Raw genomic sequence first — 20,696 nt, 5'->3', positions numbered from 1 at the left:
CCAAAGAAATGACGCAGAAAGCCAGCTTGCCTTTTTTAACCCACGTAAAGCTGGTTGCCTTCAAAGGTGCATTGCATTGCAGAGCTCCTCTCGCGTCATCCTCGAGCCAGATAAGAAGCACGAGAACACTGCCTCGTGAACTTCGCTGTATATTCGTTCCAACAGGGCACTTTGGATCTGCTGCATTTTTTATGTGGCGCATCAAACCGGTACTCTAATTTCCGATTTCACAGAGGCCGGGTGGGGTTACAAGTTTTGTTATACCTTTTTAGGGAGAAAGCCAAAGAACACATGTCTTGCTGAAAAAAGCACGTCTGATCAGGCGAAAATTTAAAAAGTAGCGGTCTTTTTTTCAGGAAAATATAAGGCAGAGACATTTAAGACTGCTTATGGGGGGGAATGCGAAAGCATTGTAGTCTCTTTGGTGAAATTTTTCGATGTAGGTTTTCGACATGCATGAAACTATATACGCTTAAATGTTCGACAACGTAGTAAGGCGCACGCGGTGACGTGTTCTTGTTGGACAGAATGGACATTGTCACCCTGACGATGTGGCCAAAGCAGAAAGCGCACGCATGTTATCGTCGCTGAGGAGTTGGCTGCGTTCACACAGCGCCAGTCTCTCCACCGGTCTCAATGCACGCACTAGGCACACCTTTAGTCAGCCAGAGAACTGTGGAGCCGCCGTGGGGTGCAGGACGTGTGCCCATCTCGCACCCCGCAGGCCAGGGTTTGATTCCCACCATGACCGAGATGTAGTGCATTTTCTTTTTAAAATCATTAGTTCAGTTTCTTTGCAGGAACCAGCCTGATAAGTTTGGTAAGTTGATAAGCCTGTTTTTTACGTGTTTTTACTCCTTCACATCGTCGCTGACTACGACCAATGCTCGCGCAATGAGGTGTCTAATGCTTTCGCATTAAAAGCAAACAGCGCTTTGAACTTCGCGTCGTAGCTTCAACAGGTTAACGGAGCGATCAAGACCATCATCTGGTGCACTATTGGTAATGTTTCGCATGTGAAAAATATCGTATTATTAAAGTTAAAGAATTTAACAATGTTAACCTTGAAGTTTAAAAATTATGTGGTTTTACGTGCCAAAACCACTTTTTGATTATGAGGCACGCCGTAGTGCAGGACTCCGGAAATTTCAACCACCTGGGGTTCCTTAACGCGCACATAATTGTAAGTACACGGTTCTTCTCGCAATTCGCCCCCATCGAAATGCAGCCGCCGTGGCCGGGATTCGATCCCGCGACCTCGTGCTCAGTAACCCTAAAGTTTCTTGCCCAAACTTGAATCGATAATGAATGGTACGAGAAGAAATGCGAGCGCTATAAGTCTAATAGTAGTTTGACATTTTAAGCTTGCACGCTTCTTCCAATAGCTATTTGGTATGTAAAAATAGTACTCGTAGATAAACACGTTAAAATGACTACTGTTTAAGTGCGTTTGGCTTGCGACTTCTTGGAGGGTGTTGGCTTTTGAGTATCATATGGGTATTAAGCCTAGAAACTATTCTTAGTAAGCCTAGCTGGATCTCACATGAGATCACAAATTGAGCAGGGTGCATGATCAAACAAGCTTCAACCTTGGCCCAGTGACTCCGGCCCTTCTGCAGACTTTAAAAACGGCGTCAAAGATTTCTATAGATGCTACCGGGATTTTTGTCAATGAGTGTGAAAAAAAAAGTTGTTCCCCAAGGTTGACCCACCTTAGTTAAGTGAACGAAGCAAACACTGACACCAAGGACAACATAGGGGAAATTGCTTGCGCTTAATAAATGAAATAAAGAAGCGATAAATAAATGGAAATTAAAGCGGATGAAAAAAACAACTTGCCGCAGGTGAGAACCGAACCCACGACCTTCGCATTTCGGGAAACATTCGTGAAATGTGAAGGTGTCGCGAACCGAACCCACAACCTTCGCGAAATGCGAAGGTTGTGGGTTCGGTTCCCACGTGCTTCAAGTTTTTTTTTCATCCACTTTAATTTCCATTAATTTATCGTTTATTTCATTTATTAAGCAGAAGTAATTTCCGCTGTGTTGTCCTTAGTTTCAGTGTTTGTTGGCTTCTCAAGGTATGACGAATCAAAATCGGGCCCCTCGGTTAACCCCCTTTGTTCTCGTTTATTAGATAACGAGGGTGTCGAATCTGGCAACATTGATGCCTTCAGGTAGCATGTGTGGGTTTATTGACCAGTTTCCTTCATCCAAAAAGTACACGTTCTCGTGAAGCCTGCGGCAGAAAGGAGGTTCCACGTCCGCCGCCGAGGTCTGTGAGTGATGGCGCTGGCTAACACTCCCAGGGTTCTACTAGGACACATATATACCCAAGAAAGTGAATGGGGAAGCGGCGCCGCGGTAGCTCAACTAGTAGAGCTTCGCACGCGACATGCGAAGGTTGAGGGTTCGGTTCCCATCTGCAGCAAGTTGTGTTTTCGTCCGTTTTAATTTCCATTAATTTTTCGTTTCTTTATTTCATTTATTAAGCACAAGTAATTTCCCCTATGTTGTCCTTGGCGTCAATGTTCTTTAGCTTCTTATGATATGAATAATAAAATTCGGGCCCCTCGGTTACCCCCCTTTCTTCTCGTTATAAATATATATATATACTAACACACATATATAGCTCTCGTGGCCATTCGTGCCACGGACTGCGCTGCAGCCGCATCTACACTTGCTAAACAAATCCCGGAAGGGAAACGTAACCAACAAAAATCGGGGATGCTCGCAACCAGCACTGTTTTACAGCGCACCGGAACCACTACTAACAGGCTACAGTCTCTAATTTATAGCCAACTATATTCAGCTCAGCGATAACAGAATCATGCAAGATTATGCGTACCTTGGCCATCGTCGTGGGGTCTTAGTGTAGTGGTTGCGCCATCCAGGTCGGTTATGTCAGCCGTGACGCTTGCATTCAAAACGATTCTCTCCCCTTTGGTCACATCAACAATGACGATAGAGCGGGAATCGTGTCCAACCGAAGTGTTCATCAGTCGCACCCTGGACCTGATGGGTTCCGTAATGTTGTCAGTTGGCTGTGAAAACACTCTCACACTGGCGCTGACATCATCGGTGCTGCTTCTCTCTAGATGAAGCGTCCAAGTACCCGTCTGGAAAAATAAATATAGTACAGTATCAATCAATCACTGCACACACACACACACACACACACACACACACACACACACACACACACACACACACACACACACACACACACACACACACACACACACACACACACACACACACACACACACACACACACACACACACACACACACACACACACACACACACACAACTTATATATATATATATATATATATATATATATATATATATATATATATATATATAGATGTAGCTAGAAGTGGCATTGCTGACCGGTGGTGGAACCCTGCTTGTTTGTGCATCAGCGATTCTGTTCATCGTGTTTACATGACAGGTTCCGGAGACACGAATGCCTCCTTTCTCATCAAATCTAATGGAAAAGCGCAAATTCTTCGGAAGCCTGTATGTTATCCTGCATCAACAACGTGGTCAGACCACTCTCGTGGAACCGAGCTACATCAAGATCGTTGGTTTGCCGTTCAAGTTTTCAGCAGAAATCCAACAAAAAAAGCTACAGCAATTGCCAGGACGTACTTTCCAAAGGAATGATCGGTAAATGATTGGAGAAATTAAGTTCCTGATAAATTTTGGCCTTGGTGTTTCCCAACTGAACCGTCAAACGCGATTTTTCGAAAACACTGCTTTTGCTAACAAGAATATTACCTCCGTATGTAAAAAAGTTTCGGCGTGATAGTTACCCAAATTCTTGTCATTTGTCTAGTTTGCCTACTGAACTAACAAAACCTTACCCTAGATAAAGAGATGTTCCTTGGCGAATTCTCTTTGCATGGGATTGTAATCGTTGAGGAAATGTTTCAAGCAAATTGAAATGTGAATGTTATTCTTTCATATCAGAAAAACATTCATTGTGAGAACAAAGCTTGAAGTTTGAACGCACACATTGGATTAGCTATTTCTTGAATTCTCCTCGTCCAAAGCACAAATATGGATGGAGAAGAACGCCTACCATTACAACACTTTTCAATATATCTATGCTAATCTTCTGTGAATAATGGGGAACGATTTTACTAGACAGGTGCTAATATTTCAAAGTTTGCTTAAGAGGATCTTGAGGTAAATCGCAAAAATATCTGAAGCGCCGATTAGCCTCCCCCGCCCAACCTAAAATGACTGACAAACGCCCGTAATATGCAATGTGATTTTCGTGGAAGGAATGGGATTCACAATGATAGGAGGAATCATAATTTTATCTGGGCACGGATGGGCACGGATATGCTCACCTAATGAAGATGATTTAATGACATCCTCTTTGATACGTGGCAGTGAGAAAGTCACCTAGCCTGCTCTATTTATTAAGTTATATTATACTGATACGTGTACTTATCTTTATCGGGCGACCACGTTTCGCCGCTTAACAACTGTAATCGCACAGCGCGGGACGCGCCTGCATGTATCCGAAGTTTCTGGAAAGTTATCGATACTTCTACCCGGCTATCTGTTGTCGCCAAACGTTGTGTTATCTGATTTCATCGTGTGGCGCGAATGGTGTAGAACTTTGTGGAAGGCACGCGGGCCCAAACGATTAGTCTGGAACATTCGACGACTGCTCTATAAAAGCCGACGCGCTTGACCCGCTGATCAGATTTACGACGATCGCCGACTGTGTTCGCCGCTCTCGTTGTGCTTTAAGTGTAGCCTGTTTTGTGGGCACAGGTTCGCCCAATAAAAGCTAGTTTTTGCCTTTCACAGTTTTGCTACTGTGTTCTTTGACGTCACGACCACGTGACATCTGGTGGAGGTGCTTTGCGTTCATGTACCGGACGCCCCCACAAAGCCGTGACCCAAGCCCTCACTCGGAAGACACCAACGTCGCCAAGAACCAGCGAGGTAGCCGCAGGCTGCAAGGACTGCCCCCGGAGCACGGACTTTTGCCTGAGACGACTAGGAAGATGGCCACCACGTCCACCCCAATGGCAGCCACAGCGTCACCCGTCGTGCTGCAGCAGCCCAGGGAGCCTCCGACGTTCCGCGGTTCAACTTTCGAGGACCCGGAAAGCTGGCTTGAGACGTACGAGAGAGTCGCTATCTTTAACAACTGGAACAGCGACGAAAAACTGCGATATGTCTTCTTCGCTTTGGAAGACTCGGCCAGGACGTGGTTTGAGAACCGAGAAGCCAGCTTAACGACTTGGGAACTTTTCCGAAGCGGTTTCCTGCAGACGTTCGCAAGCGTCGTACGCCGAGAACGAGCCAAAGCGCTATTAGAAACCCGGGTGCAGCTACCTAATGAGACGACCGCGATCTACACAGAAGAAATGAGCCGTCTCTTCCGCCACGCCGACCCTGAAATGCCCGAGGAGAAGAAAGTCCGCCTGCTGATGCGTGGTGTGAAGAAGGAACTTTTTGCCGGAATGGTACGAAGCCCACCGAAGACCGTCGACGAGTTTCTTCGCGAGGCCACCAGCATCGAGAAGACACTCGAGATCCGAAACCGGCAATTTGACCGCCGCACAAACTCGACGAACTACGCCGGAGTTCAATCACTGGCCACTGACGACCTGCGCGAGGCTATCCGAGCGGTCGTGCGGGAGGAGCTACAAAAGCTGTTCCCACCATCACAGCCACAAGTGGCTTCGATTGCCGACGCCGTGCGTGAGGAGCTCCAACAACAACTTGGAGTAGCCCCTGTATCGCCCCAGTCTGAGCCACAAGCGATGACCTACGCCGCCGTCGCACGCCGTCAAGGTCCCCCTCCGCGACCGCGCCAGGGCCCTGTCAGCCGCAGTTCCGTCGTCCGCCGCCGCCAGCGCCAGCACGACCACCCGTCGCCCAGCGCACCTACGCGAGGAAGACGGACATTTGGCGCGCTCCTGACCACCGCCCGCTCTGCTACCACTGCGGAGAAGCGGGGCACATCTACCGCCGATGCCCATACCGGCAGATGGGACTCCGAGGGTTCGCCGTTAACGCGCCGCGACCACAGATTGGCGAAAGACCTCGCGATATCGCCGACTACCTCGCCGCTACTCAGTGGAGCTCTCGACGACCGTCGCGTTCGCCATCACCAGGCCGCTACCTGTCGCCGCAGCGCCGACCATACACTGGCCCAGCCCGGGGCCGGTCAGCGAGCCCATATCCAGAAAACTAAAAGCAGCAACCAATGGAGGTGCGGTTGCTGTTCGTCGAACTCACGAAGATCCTCCGCCGCCGACGAAGACGACAAAGAAACCATCTCGACGACCTAATGACGACACGCCGCCGTCCCGACGAAGTCAGGAAGCCAAGACTACACCGACGAAAGACGACTTGACGACGCGACGTTCCAACTTCAGTTCAACACGATGCAGCCGTGATCCGACGCCAAGACCTAACTGTAACGCAAGACAGAGAACCACCGACCTCGACGTGCTTCTCGACGGCCACGCAGTCACCGCCTTAGTAGACACAGGAGCCGATTACTCCGCCATGAGTAGACCCATCGCCGCCCAGTTGAGGAAAGTTAAGACTGCATGGGAAGGCCCTCAAATTCGGACCGCTGGAGGACACCTGATTACGCCGACTGGTATCTGCACGGCAAGAATTACTGTTCATGACCGGACTTACCCTGCCACCTTCGTTGTCCTCCAACAGTGTTCACGAGACGTCATTCTCGGCATGGACTTCCTGAATCAACATGGCGCAGTCATCGACCTGAAGTCGAAATCGATAACGCTGTCACAAGATCAAGCGATACCGCCGGAGAGCTGTCGTAGTCACCACGCCTCGAGTGTGCTCGAAGATCAAGTGAGCATCCCGCCGCGCGCCAGCATTATTGTCTCCGTCGGCACTGAAACACCCGCTGACGTAGAAGGCGTCATCGAGGGCGACCAACATCCACTGCTCGACCGTGAAATTTGCGTCGCAAGAGGGATCGCTCGACTCCACGGAGGGCAAGTGGAAGTTATGCTAACCAACTTCAGCCAAGAGTTCAAGCACATCAACAAGGGCGTGACAATCGCATACATCGAGGAAATTGTGGAAACCAGCAATGCCTTTGTCCTCTCGGATTCAGCCGCATCTACCCCGATGAGCATTGTCCCCGAACCAGACTTCGACGTGAATCCAAGTCTTTCTATGAGTAAGCAGCAACAGATCAGAAGTCTTCTCCGACAATACAAAGACTGCTTTTCGACGTCATCGAGGACTCGACAAACACCAGTTGCAAAGCATGGCATAATAACCGAAGAGAGCGCTCGACCACTCCGCCAGTGCCCTTACCGAGTTTCGACGCGAGAACGTGAAGCTATTAGGCAACAAGTCGACGAAATGCTGCGCGACGACATCATCCAGCCGTCGAAAAGCCCGTGGGCTTCTCCTGTAGTCCTGGTAAAGAAAAACGACGGAACCCTACGCTTCTGCGTCGATTATCGCCGACTGAACAAGATCACGAAGAAGGATGTGTACCCCCTTCCACGGATAGACGACGCATTGGATCGGCTCTGCAACGCTAAATACTTCTCGTCGATGGACCTCAAGTCTGGCTACTGGCAAATAGAAGTCGACGAAAGAGATCGCGAAAAGACTGCCTTCATCACGCCAGATGGCCTCTACGAGTTCAAGGTCATGCCATTCGGACTGTGCTCGGCGCCTGCAACGTTTCAGCGCGTCATGGACACGGTGTTAGCCGGACTGAAGTGGCAGACGTGCCTTGTTTACCTGGATGACGTCGTTGTCTTCGCCGCAAATTTCGACGATCACCTTAGGCGGCTTGCGACAGTGTTAGAAGCCATCAAGTCATCAGGGCTCACTCTGAAGCCGGAAAAGTGCCGTTTCGCTTACGATGAGCTTTTGTTCCTAGGCCACGTCATCAGCAAATCAGGAGTACGCCCCGACCCACAGAAGACAGCTGCCATCGCAAAGTTCCCGCAGCCAACCGACCAGAAGGCAGTGCGCAGATTCCTTGGCATGTGTGCCTACTATAGGCGCTTTGTCAAGGACTTTTCACGCATCGCGGAGCCGCTAACACATCTAACCAAATGTGATGTCGCGTTCAAGTGGGAAACGCCGCAGGCCAAGGCATTTGAAGAACTCAAACGACGCATGCAGTCGCCGCCGGTACTTGCACACTTCGACGAGGACGCCGATACCGAAATCCACACTGACGCCAGTAGCCTAGGCCTCGGTGCCGTCCTAGTCCAGAGGAAAGAAGGACTTGAAAGGGTGATATCGTATGCTAGCCGGTCGCTGTCAAAAGCGGAAAGCAACTATTCTACGACTGAAAAGGAATGCCTCGCCATCATTTGGGCTACAGCTAAATTCCGTCCTTACCTCTATGGCAGGCCATTCAAAGTCGTCAGTGACCATCACGCATTGTGTTGGCTAGCTAACTTAAAGGACCCTTCAGGACTGCTGGCGCGGTGGAGCCTCAGACTACAAGAATATGACGTCACGGTAATATACAAGTCCGGAAGAAAACACTCCGACGCTGACTGCTTATCGCGCGCCCCCATTGATCCCCCGCCGCAATACGACGAGGACGACGACGCCTTCCTTGGGATAATAAGCGCGGAAGACTTCACTAAACAGCAACGAGCCGACCCGGAGCTAAAAGATCTCGTCGAGTATTTGGAAGGGAACACCGACGTTGTCCCTAGGGCATTTAAGCGCGGGTTGTCTTCGTTCACGCTACAAAACAACCTGCTCGTGAAGAAGAACTTCTCACCAGTCCGCGCCAGCTACCTTCTTGTTGTACCGTCAGCGCTGCGTCCAGAAATACTGCACGCCCTACACGACGATCCAACCGCTGGGCACCTCGGATTCTCCCGGACGCTGTCGAGAATACAGGAAAGGTATTATTGGCCGCGTCTGACTGCCGACGTCGCCCGTTACGTCAAGACATGCCGAGACTGTCAACGACGCAAGACACCACCGACAAGGCCAGCAGGATTACTACAGCCGATCGAACCTCCTCGCCGACCATTCCAGCAGATTGGGGTGGATTTGTTGGGGCCATTTCCGATATCAACATCCGGGAATAAGTGGATCGTCGTGGCGACGGACTATCTCACCCGTTTTGCTGAAACTAAAGCTCTACCAAAAGGCAGCGCAGCCGAAGTGGCGAAATTTTTCGTCGAGAACATCCTGCTGCGACATGGTGCCCCAGAAGTCCTCATCACCGATAGAGGAACGGCTTTTACAGCAGAGCTCACCCAATCCATTCTGCAGTACAGCCAGACAAGCCACAGGAGGACAACTGCCTACCATCCGCAGACGAATGGTCTCACGGAGCGCCTGAACAAGACCCTCGCCGACATGCTAGCAATGTACGTCGACGTCGAACACAAGACGTGGGACGCGGTCCTGCCGTACGTAACCTTTGCGTACAACACGGCGGTGCAAGAAACAACACAGATCACGCCGTTTAAGCTGGTTTACGGCAGGAACCCGACGACGACGCTTGACGCCATGCTGCCGCACGTAATTGACGAAGAGAATGTCGACGTCGCTAGCTATCTCCAGCGTGCCGAAGAAGCCCGACAGCTCGCCCACCTGCGAATCAAGAGCCAGCAGAGGACCGACAGCCGACACTACAACCTCCGACGACGCTTCGTCGAGTACCAGCCTGGCGACTGTGTTTGGGTCTGGACCCCGATACGCCGACGAGGACTCAGTGAGAAACTACTCCGACGCTATTTCGGACCCTACAAGGTCATCCGACGTATTGGCGCTCTGGACTATGAGGTCGTGCCAGACGGCATTTCGCATTCACAGCGGCGCCGCGCATGATCTGAAGTGGTCCACGTGGTGCGCCTTAAACCCTTTTACGGACGCTGACGAACTTCGTCATTTTTGTTCTTTTCTTTGCTACGAGTGCTTTTGTTTATTACCTTCGTTGGTTTGCAGCATCGGGTCGATGCTTTCTAAGAGGGGGGTATTGACACGTGACACAGCGCGGGACGCGCCTGCATGTATCCGAAGTTTCTGGAAAGTTATCGATACTTCTACCCGGCTATCTGTTGTCGCCAAACGTTGTGTTATCTGATTTCATCGTGTGGCGCGAATGGTGTAGAACTTTGTGGAAGCCACGCGGGTCCAAACGATAAGTCTGGAACATTCGACGACTGCTCTATAAAAGCCGACGTGCTTGACCCGCTGATCAGATTTACGACGATCGCCGCCTGTGTTCGCCGCTCTCGTTGTGCTTTAAGTGTAGCCTGTTTTGTGGGCACAGGTTCGCCCAATAAAAGCTAGTTTTTGCCTTTCACAGTTTTGCTACTGTGTTCTTTGACGTCACGACCACGTGACAATACATTACTTTTATAAGCATCTTTGCATACATCTCTTTAATCATTTTTTCCTTCAACATCTACCTTGTACCGCTATTTATAACTAACAGATCTGGTTATGTCAATCTCTTCCCTGATTTTTTTTTCCATCAACGCTCTAAACGTCTCTTGCTTATCTCGACTACTGACCGGGTGATGCATCCGTCCACTTCAAATCTCAGCGATTCTGGAAGGTGAACTTTAAATACGGTTCTCACAGGGTAAATCCCTGTGCATTCGATTAGAATGTGCGAGTGGTCTCCGGATTTTTGCGGTAGCATGCACATGCCTTATCTAGTTCCGAATATTTGCTCAGGTATGTTTTTGTTCTCAGGCAAACGGCTCAATCCTCAAAGAGCAAGGCACTGCCCTTCGCGTTATCGTACAGATCTTCCCTTATAACTTCTTTGAATCCAGTTCACTGTCTCGGCTTCTCTCACTTTGTCTCTGATGACTTGTGGCTGTCTATTTACCCTTTCCAATGCCCTGTACTTGGTTGCCAATTTCCTTTACCCCTTTCTTCATTCTGTGTCCACGCTTTTTAGGTACAGATACTTGTGCACTTTATCCACCGATTCATGCATGTTCCTGTGTATTTCTTCAAAGATAATATTGCTCTGCGCTTCCCTGAATTCAAAAGGGGCCCAACACATGTCACCCTGCACTGCCTCATTTGTGGTTTTACCGCGGGCTCCCAAAGCCAACCGACCTACCGATCTTTGGCTAACTTCCAACGCAGACAAGATATCCAATTTTAAGCATAGAATGACATTTGCGAATGTTATTGCTGGCGCCATTACTGCTTTCCAGGTTAGATGCACTACCTCATACTTATTCTGACCCCACAGTGTTCCGTTTTCTTATTGCTTCACTCTGCTTCCCCATTATTTTCAGATCATCTTTGCGGGTGCTTGAGTAAGTCTTTCCTTCGTTTATGTGTACGCCGAAGTATCTATATTGCTTTACTATGGGCATGACTTGCTGCTAAACTGACACCACGTAATTACTCCTCACTTCATTAAAGATCATTATTCCCGATATCTCTGTGCTAAACTTAAGGTCTTGATTTGTCGCTGCATTGCCATAGATATTCCTAAGTGTCTGCGAATCGCTTGTATTGTCCCCTAGCAGCACGTTGTCGTCCCCACTGACGTTTAGTTGCATCAGTTGTCCACTACGCATATAGGATGAATTAAATCATATTTTGCTGTTTTCAGTCGTCTTCGTACGCTCTTAAAAGAGTATGCGAACAAAGGAGACAGAGGACATCCTTGTTTCCGTCCTTGGTGAAGACCCACCACTTTATTACCTTTTAGACAACCCCATACAATTCGTACTCGGTTGTCTCTATATACCTCGCTCAGCAGCTCCGCGAAATCGTCATCCATTCCTGCATGCTTGAGGATATCGCACGACAATCCCTTTCTACATTTTTATGGGTTCCTTTAATATCTAAAAATGCAAATCGATAAAGGTCTATTCTGAGCTACTGAAATCTTTATCCACTGAGTTAGTATAGATATATATTCTAAGCGGCTGCCTGGTCTTAACGTATTCTGTAGTTCCCCCAGTACATCATTTCCCTCCACCTTCTTCGGCAGCTCTAATTTTATGGCTTGCATTGCCAACGTATGTATCACCGACGTTGATATAACTTTCCTGTACGAGCTCGTCTTCTCGTTATCACCTTTGCCGTTGTAGATGAGGTTGATCTTGCATTCACGCCATACAACCGGAATTTTCTTCGAACTGATCACCTGCTCTATGGCATTATTCAGCTGTGCCTTGCTCTTCGCACCGCGGTTTATGATTAGCTGTATTGGGATTTCATCGGGTCCTGCTGCCGTATTATTAGGTACATCATCTGCTATTTTCCAGCAAAAGTTTTCTATGCTAAAGTTTGACCTCTGAGGCTTCTCGGTTGTCGCTGGATATGTTTGTCTAAACTACGCTTTCTTTCGTGCCAAAGCTAACCCCGACAACGTCTGTGATGTACCTCCAGGGATCGTCTCCTAAGTATATGCTACCGTCTTTATCCCTTATAGTCGTTTGTAAATTTTTTGTTGGAGCTCCGATTGCTTTTATAAGGTTCCAGAATCTTTTGGGGGCCCGTTTGTCTTTGTTGCAAATGCTATAAACACTGAAACGACGGGAGGGGGGGGGGCGACACTTTGCGACGAAACGTGGCATTAAGCGGTCTAGAACCGCGTCCATTCCTAACTAAATGTACAGACCTCAGCTTGTTTGAAATGACATACATATATAAAATCAAAAGGATGTTTATTTTCTGATCTTGCAAATTATCTCTCTATATATATGTGTTTGTCTTCTGCAAGTAGTTTTATAGAAATGGGGCGCTGCCTACCCGCAAAAAAAAAGCAGATCAATTATTTGGAGTGCCGCCGTCTCGCAAAGCTTCCTGCTAATACTAAACCAGCCACTGTACTGCACCTACTGTACCGCAACGTCCTGGATCTGTACGGGGCTCAGTCGACAGTGAGTTTTGGGAATGATCCTACAAGTTGAGCAACGTGCGTATCAGCCGGCCTCGTTTGCCTAGGTCAACTTAATGCCGACGGCGACTGCCTATCCCGTTTTCACGGACGGCGCATTAAACAACAACCGCTGACGGTCCAAAACATATGCGTTTGAGATCACCTAACGTTCTCCTCTTCTTAATTTCACAGAAAATAAAGGAATATACTCTGATGTCCACAGCATTCCAGGCCCCGCGCCTTCTCGCATTGCAGGGTCAGGCACTTGTTTTGAATTAAACACCTGTCGTATCGGTAGCCGATGTTCGTGCTAAAAGCATTGAGTGGTCGTTGCCTGTAAGAAGACATACGTTTTACACTGTGCTCGATTCCAACTGCAATTATCTTTTGATAAAAATAAGTTACGAGTTATAACCGATGCTTGGCGGGTGGTGATGCACACCGGGTTGGCGGGTTGACGAGGGGGGGGGGGGGGGGCTTATTCAGACTCAGTAATGCTGCAGACTATGCAGTCGTGGAGCATGTTTTTAAGTTCCGCATGCCTAACTGCTGATGAAGCGTTCGACCATTACAATGCAGCACCGACGCCATCAGCCAACTCCTGCGGTGGGTCGCCAAGCGCGCATATAACCCTACCATCGGTACGCCCGTGATGACGTTTCGAAATTGAGGAGGAGGCGGCAACTTCCCTCTTCCTCGTGGGTTACTCCGCCAGCAGGTGGCGCTGACACTACTACTGTTCCATAGTCCCTCGTAGTAGCTCGACACTCACGAACTCCTATTCCCCACCATCACATAGGATGCACGTGAATCATACGGGGAAAACAAATGACAAATGATGCGAGAGAGTCCCGCTTTCCAACAAACTACACCACCGCAACTCGAAGCTAGCCGATGCTCAGCTCTCGGCAGTTTACCTTACCTTCGCGGGATCTGGCAGGGTTATCTTGGTTGTGTCACCATAAGAGGCGCTCTTGCAGGATGCGCATTTTTGTCCACTGGGGTCCGTAACCTCTACTCTCAGTGCTCGATTGGTTGAACCAGCAAGTCTAATGGAGATGATCGCGTTCTTAGCCAAACCGGCACCAATGGTGAAATCCTGCTTTAGCCCCGTGGTGAAGTTCTTTTCAACTTGCAAAACCTGCATCGTGACACGGACACTGTGGTAAGTTGGCGACTTTACTACACAGCGCACTGAGCAGACAGAATTACCTGTTTACCTATATTAAAATAAACGGGAACATATATACTGGGCAGAAAAAAAGAGGCGGAGGACACAACGTAAAATTCAAAACGCCCCCTCCATTACGCAAAGCTTAATACTGTAGTCATGATGCATATCGAAGAGGAGGAGGAGGAGGAATGAACTTTATTTGTGCACAGCAGATTTGAGACCTAGGCCTCTACCTAAATGACGGCCTCGAGCCCTTGGGCCCTGGCGGCATCTCCGGCCTGCTGGATTGCCTTGAGTTGGTCTTCCGGTGCACAGCTGAGCAACTCGGTCTCCCACTGCTCTCTATCGAACAATCATATTTTTCCGCCAGTGTCACCGAAGCTCTGTTCATCAAGCTTCATCTTGGGATCTTTTGCAATAAGGTTGCTCTACTACTGAAATACTAGCATAAAATAGGGTAGTTATCAAAGTGGTCAATGAGTACCTGTCGGTACATAGCGCTGAAGCAAAGTTGCAACTACATTTCCAACGATAGTACAGCCACTTCGTAGTAGGCACAGATAATAACAAGACTGACGACGTTGTCAGTGCAATTGCGTTTTTTATATCACCCGAAAAATATTCATTGATTGAATAAAGGTTACAAATCATTTATTCGATCGATGAATGAATGAAACGCATCGTACCATAACCAAACTCTTCTTAAAGCTGTTGGTTTGGTACTTCCGCTTGACACTGTTTGTTTAAAGCTCAAAACAGACAGCGTCAAATACATGTTCACGTTGTAGTGGCAGTGAAGAAAGAGAGACTGGCACAGCTGAGTCACTCAAGCAAACTTCATTGGGCAAACGTGTGCCAAGAACAAGATGTAGCGCTCAGTCATAATGACAGGCGTGAGCACACTTGTCAGTCATCGACAATTAATGTCTGAATCAAGCACGCCGGCTATCCCTCGCCGACTCACCCTTCATTCCAGTGTAAGCGCTGGTGCTCGCGCATGGTATAGAATGTACACCACTATTTGCATTGAACTTGCAGTCTACTTATATAGAAGGTTCTTTTGTGACAGTACCGGCGGCAAAGTTACTACAATTGAAGGTGCGTCTGGGCGTCGATCAAGAACATTCAAACAGTGGTTACTCGCGGAAGAGCAGCGACCTCAAAATATAACCAATGTACACGTATTAATGCACCACTCTTAAGAGGCGTCTTGCCGACGCGGCAAACAGAACATGAAAGGGAAAACGTACGTGTAAAAACGAAAACTAGCAAAGCACGTTCTATATGACTATCACAGGGCTGCCATGGAATATGAAAAGAGGGTTGATTAGTAAACAGGCAAGAAGTCACTGCACAATCAAGCAATAGAGGAAGCATACGTGACGACTGAATACGTCACCGGAGCTACCGAAGCCAGACGCTAGTTTTATTTGCGCATAATTGAGGTCATTGCGCTCTGTATACCTGATAATAACAAGCAAACGTTCGTAATGTATCGCCTCTAAACTCTGATAGCTCTCGTGGCGTGCCCAGTGGGGCTAAATGTTGGAGACCATGTACAAGTGCCCACCTCGACACAGCCTCTCTAAAAAACTTAAGGCGCCAGAAATTGATAACGGATCTCCTTAACATTGCCGAGTGGTCTGGATGACTTCGCTGACGAAGTGTCATTACACAAAAGCAAAGTACAAAAGTCAGTTGGGAACTAACGGGTAAACCAGTGCTTTACGGAAACTTGATAGGTTTGAAGCAGATGGCACCTACTTCGGTGACTCCGCCATGTCTTATATCGTTCACAAGTAGTCCTATGCTCGCCTAGTTCGTCTCTGGATGCTCTTCAGAGAAAGACGGGCTTTGGAATTACTGTTTGCAGAGCAGTTTTTTGGGAGCTATCCGTCGTGTGGATACACCACAAGAAAGCTCTATGGGAACTAAAACAATTATTAGTCGCAAAAAAAAACCAACGGCAGGAAAGGTAGCGGCAAATGTGTTAAAATGGCAACACTAAAACTTACTGTAACGGGCCATTGGGGTTCCTTTTCGGATGCACTGGCTGTCACAAACGCCGCGCCCATGTTGACGCCATTAAATGGTTGGCTGTCTAGGAAACAGAACGACTGGCCCTTCGTTGCAGCAGCCAGAGCTTCAAGTTCTTTTTCAGCTTCTCTTCCAATCGCAAATGAGCTTACTTCGACGAGGGACTTCACGAGGTTTTGCATGACGCTCGCCACATAAGGCGTCCGGTTCTCCTCGCCGTCGGTTACCAGTAGAATGATGGAGCCATGTGGAGGATCATGCGGTGAAGTCAGAACCTGCACGGGAAGGATACCATTCGGTGTAATGAGTAATTGCGTGTGGTAGATACAACTTAGCTAACACATAATGAGAAGGAACAGTAACGACAGCGTCGGGTGCTCTGTGCAGAAGTGCGACGGTATTCAAATAACGCAAAAGCGAACTCTCGTAAAACAGCCTAGACATACGTCCAAACAAATCCTCAACTTTACAGATAAACAATGGGATTTTCAGTAGCAACCAATGTTTAAGAAATAGTCTTGTGTGTAGCGGTAGCTACGTTTTGAAACATTTTGTTCTACAGAGAACTTTCATACCGTTTAAGGAAGAAAACACTGCGTCTTACCAGGAAACCAGTGCTACAAAGAGGTATTATTGGTTCAAATGAAGCCTCACAATCTATTCGCTGTACTCCTTACAAAAACGTAAACTACGGCGCTCGACCTTCTCATTCATGCATATGGATTGCTATAAATTGAAACTGTTCCGATCTGATTGCATTTTTCGTCGTTAGCGCTCAACGCAGCAAAATAAATATATATATTTAAAAATATCGCAGTCTCGCCCGAAAGGCAAACCATCGACAGCGATAGCAAATTAGTGGAAGTAAGGAAAGTAGCTTCATCGGCGATATAAACTTCTAAATATAGGCATACTAATTAAATTAACGAGCATGGTGTCACTCGCGCACTACCAAACGTGAACACATCTCACTGGACGAGCGCAGAAAATCGCTATCAAAACTCTGAAGTGTGAAAGCGCGGTAGCAGCTGCCAGCGAATTGACCTCCGTGGTGCCTCTCTCATCAACGCCAACTAAGCCGAGAAAACACAGTGCGCGCCGGCTTCTGTCCTCGCCCGAGATGGCTTGCAAGATGCAGCGGCCCCGGCCGTCCGAAGTAGAACGTACCCCCCTCCCCACCCTCCCTCCAGAGCGTGCGCAGGGCGGCATAGAGCGTGTTTCGTCCCCGCTTTCCTTCCTTGCGTGCGCATAATTCAGCCGCGATGGCCAGTTAACATTCGCACGCTTTTACTCGCACATACAGTATATGGGGCGCGGCGATGATCGCCCCTTGGATTTTATACGGAACCTCACGGCGACGGCGTCGGCACAAATGCGCCAGGACTTTTCATATAATTGTTTCGTTAAGTTATCGTTGCCTGTCTTTCACGAGATAGTTCAAACTTAGCGGATCAACCGCCGCCGTGCCTTAGCGGCTACGGTGATGCGCTGCTAAGCACGAGGTCGCGGTATCAAATTCTCGCCACGGCGTCCGCATCTCGATGGGGGCAGAAAGAAGAACGCCCGTGCCCTGTACATTCAAGGCACGTTAAATATCCCCTGGTGGTCTAAACTAATCTGGAGCACCCCATTACCGCGTGCCTCATAATCAAGTCGTGGTTTTGGCACATAAAACCCCGGAATTCATTCATTCATTCAAACTACGCGAGAAATCCAACTCTCAAGGGGACGTGCACACAGCTATTATGCATGAGTAGAGTGAACAAAACAAAAGCGTTTCTTTTTGTATCCGCGCCTTGGCCGCTTTGAGCCTCCCGCTATTGAACCAACTGTTTCAAGCGGCCCCCACTTCACCTTTCTATCACGCGAAATAACAAAAGCGCGAGACCTCCCGACGTTATTGTGACGTGTTAGTGCGAAAGATCCATTATAACGCCTAACAAAATTGAAATTCACGTTCCAAAGGGAGAAGAACACGGTTGGCCGCGGATATATAGGGCACTGGCACCTCGGAGCTGCCGGCGAGATTGGACCACATTGCGTCTAATACCCGGCGTGGTTACTCAGTGGCCTTGGCGTTACCCGCCGTGGTTACTCAGTGACTATGGTGTTATGCTGCTGAGCACGAGGTCGCGGGATCGAATCCCGGCCACGGCGGCCGCATTTCGATGGGGACGAAATGCGAAAACACCCGTGTGTTTAATTTAGGTGCACGTTAAAGAACCCCAGGTGGTCGAAATTTCCGGAGTGCTCCACGACGGCGTGCCTCATAATCAGAAAGTGGTTTTGGCACGTAAAACCCTAAAATTTTATTTTTTAATTTTTTTTAACATCGCGTCTAATAAACAGATTGGGTGACAGTATAACCTTGTTGGGACCTTTCGGCATATGCACAACATTCTGCCTACTTTTCTTCAGTGAAGATCCCTTTTATCGTCATTTTTAAACGCCCCGTTGCACACCGTCACGAAATTCGACGGGACGGTGGTCGCGCCAATAAAATGACACCACTTTCACATTCTTACTCTGTCATTGTTTCGCACTTCTAATATTTAAAGCTTGGGAAATTTGTGATAGAAGGCACGCGCTGTCGGTGTTTTGCGTGATGACATTTGCTTGTCGGCGCCTATTCTTTAAAATTTAAGGAATAATTTTGTCACGAACGTAAAACCTACCATGAGCAACTTTTAGTGATATAATGGTGGTGCAAAATAACCCGCCTATATCATCGCGTGGCAAATAGGATACGTACGCCTGAAGATATACGGAACCTTGGGCCTACGGCAACACTTCGCTAGGAATGTCATATAATTGCTATCACAATACTTGTACATGTATTTGATTGAAACGTAAATATAATGAGGAAACGCAAAATGAAAGTGGATAAAAGGATGAAAACATGCTAAAACTGGCTGTAGCGCATGGCGTCATCCACCCGCATGACTTTTTTGTGTATTTAGGTACACGTATGGGTGAGACTTGGTGGTATAAATTAGCGCCGCTCAAAGCCAAAGCAGGGGATGTAGAACACATTTCGAGCCCCAGAAATCATTTCATAGCGAGGGTCTTGTACGTGACAATACTGGTACTGTAAGACAAACTACGAGTGCTCTTTGGCAATTTGCCTGTTTCTCTACTCGCGTATTTATTGACACCAGGAGACAAAGTGCGTTTCCCATGCACCAACTTGGCGGTAGGAGGTGCTGGCTAGATTACCAGTACATAACCTTAACCTTGAACACGTACACTTTAGCCCAATTGGTAAAGCACCATTTGCGTAAAAGGGAGCATGCGCGTTCAGCTCCCACCTGAGGCCGGTTAAGCTAGCGTCAACTTTCACCTAAGCTTACCTGACGACTTATAGACTTCAATCAAACAGAAGATTTTTCCCCTACGCCGGCTCTGGTTTTGACGTCTTGCTCCCATACACTTGTCAATTTATACCTAGACACTTCGTCTGTTGACTGTTCATCCCATGTACGCCGCCGTATCAATTATTTCCGCTTATTGATGCAAGCTAATAATTTTCGTGCCAATGAGCAATGCTCATAGCTATTTTTTCCCCTTGCAATGCCCGATAGTCTATACAAGTACTCCAGTAACGCAACACTAACGCCACTCTCGGGAAACATTATTTACGTTGACTTCAACAAAGCCGACCTGTATAAGCTGCTTAAGTGCTGCAAATGTAAAATATTGGCTCGTCGTTTTACACCTTACATATAGGCCTCCAGCTGCAGCTCTCTCGCGGCGTTCGTTATAAACACGAAATAAACACCACGAAATATTGACCAGGCATAGTCAGTCAGCCGGCTCCTCTATTTTAACTTTGCAGGTACGCACGACGGACGCCACGTATGGGCGACCAACTCGGCTATCGTTCGTATCGCAACGTGCCGTACGTATCGCGATGTTGGCCCGACAGACTGAAATGAGCGCAGATAAACACTGACCCCTCAAGCTCAAAACGCTTTACCAGGCAGATGAGCACGAAAAGGCGTACCTTCCGTGCCAGCTCAAGTCCGCAGCCAATGCATGTCTGGCCCGCAGGTTCGAGAGCATTCACTTCGTCAATAAACCCTTGCCGAGTGGTCGAATTGACGATTAGCATATTGTGGGTCACTGTGGCATTTGTGGAGAATGATACGATAGCCAGTCTCCGCAAACCGTCAGGTATAGCTTGTATGTAGTGTTTGGCAGCTTCTTTCAATACAGCCATGCGATCCAGACCCTGCATACCAAAAACATCATCATAATCACCATCATCATCACCAGTAGCAGAATCTGGCTAATTTTATGTATACTACAGCGCTAAGGCCCCTCCCAACTATCTCCATTTTACTCTCTCTGTAGAAACCATGCTTTACTACACTTTTTGAGTCTCGGCCAACTCTTGGCACTCAAGAAACCATGCAACATAATGCAATTTCCAGTTTGGTGGTAACGGGCTATATTTTTTGCCGCAAAAACTTTTGAGCTAGCACTGGAATCCATCCACTTCCGAGCTCGTGTCCGCCGCTTGCCAGATTCGAGCTGGAAAAGACCGGCAAGAGGGGTGGGTTGGGCGCGCCCGGCAAACCCGTGTGCTTAGGTTTAGGTATAC

The sequence above is a fragment of the Dermacentor andersoni genome, chromosome 9 (genome assembly GCF_023375885.2).
Source record: "Dermacentor andersoni chromosome 9, qqDerAnde1_hic_scaffold, whole genome shotgun sequence".
Taxonomy (NCBI): Eukaryota; Metazoa; Arthropoda; class Arachnida; order Ixodida; family Ixodidae; genus Dermacentor; species Dermacentor andersoni.
The sequence above is the reverse complement of the archived record's forward strand: the minus strand, read 5'-3'. Positions refer to the sequence as shown.